The sequence below is a fragment of the Triticum dicoccoides genome, chromosome 2B (assembly GCF_002162155.2).
Source record: "Triticum dicoccoides isolate Atlit2015 ecotype Zavitan chromosome 2B, WEW_v2.0, whole genome shotgun sequence".
In the NCBI taxonomy this organism is placed as follows: Eukaryota; Viridiplantae; Streptophyta; class Magnoliopsida; order Poales; family Poaceae; genus Triticum; species Triticum dicoccoides.
The window spans coordinates 590842546-590844191 of NC_041383.1; positions in this window are offsets into that span (position 1 = coordinate 590842546).

Genomic DNA, 1646 nt, shown 5'->3' on the forward strand with positions numbered 1-1646 from the left:
GGTAGGCACGCCCCCAACCCTCGTGGGCCCCTCATGGCTCCCCTGACCGACTTCTTTCGCCTATATATACTCATATACCCCAAAAACATCCACAAGCACGACAAAACCCTATCTCCACCGCTGCAACCTTCTGTACCCGTGAGATCCCATCCTGGGGCCTTTTCTGGCGCTCCACCGGAGGGGGAATCGATCATGGAGGGCTTCAAAATTAAAACCATAGCCTCTCCAATGAAGTGTGAGTAGTTTACCTTAGACCTTCGGGTCCATATTTATTAGCTAGATTGCTTCTTCTCTCTCTTTGGATCTCAATACAAAGTTCTCCTCGATCTTCTTGGAGATCTATTCGTTGTAATACTTTTTGCAGTGTGTTTGTTGAGATACGATGAATTGTGGGTTTATGATCAAGATTATTTATGAACAATATTTGAATCTCCTATGAATTATTTTATGTATGATTTGTTATATTTGCAAGTCTCTTCAAATTATCAGTTTGGTTTGGCCTACTAGATTGATCTTTCTTGCAATGGGAGAAGTGCTTAGCTTTGGGTTCAATCTTGCGGTGTCCTTTCCCAGTGACAGCAGGGGCAGCAAGGCATGTATTGTATTGTTGCCATCGAGGATAAAAAGATGGGTTTATATCATATTGCTTGAGTTTATCCCTCTACATCATGTCATCTTGCCTAATGCGTTACTTTAATGTTATGAAATTAATACTCTAGATGCATGCTGGATAGAGGTCGACGTGTGGAGTAATAGTAGTAGATTCAGAATCGTTTTGATCTACTTGTCGCGGACGTGATACCTATATACATGATCATGCCTAAATATTCTCATATCTATGCACTTTTCTATCAATTTCTCGATAGTAATTTGTTCACCCACTGTAATACTTATGCTATCTTGAGAGAAGCCACTAGTGAAACCTATGGCTCCCAGGTCTATTTTCCATCATATAAGTTTCCGATCTATTTTATCTTGCAATCTTTATTTTCCAATCTATATCATAAAAATACCAGAAATATTTATCTTATTATCTCCATCAGATCTCACTTTTGCAAGTGGCCGTGAAGGGATTGACAACCCCTTTATCGTGTTGGTTGCAAGGTTCTCATTTGTTTGTGCAGGTACGAGGGATCTGAGTGTAGCCTCCTACTGGATTGAGGACTTGGTTCTCACAAACTGAGGGGAATACTTATGCTACTTTGCTGCATCACCCTTTCCTCTTCAAGGGAAAACCAACGCATGCTCAAGAGGTAGCAGGCTCCTCCCACAAAGGGTCCAAGAAGAAGCAACCTTGTCTATCCCACCATGGCCATCGCCCACGAAGGACTTGCCTCACTCGGGTAGATCTTCATGAAGTAGGCGATCTCCTTGCCCTTACAAACTCCTTGGTTCAACTCCACAATCTTGTCGGAGGCTCCACACCTCACCAATCTAGGAGACACCACTCTCCAAAAGGTAATAGATGGTGTGTTGATGATGAACTCCTTGCTCTTATGCTTCAAATGATAGTCTCCCCAACACCCAACTCTCTCTCACAGATTTGGCTATGGTGTAAAGATGATTTGAGTGGAAAGCAACTTTGGAAGGCTAGAGATCAAGATTCTTGTGGTTGGATTATAATGTCTTGGACTCAACACATGAGT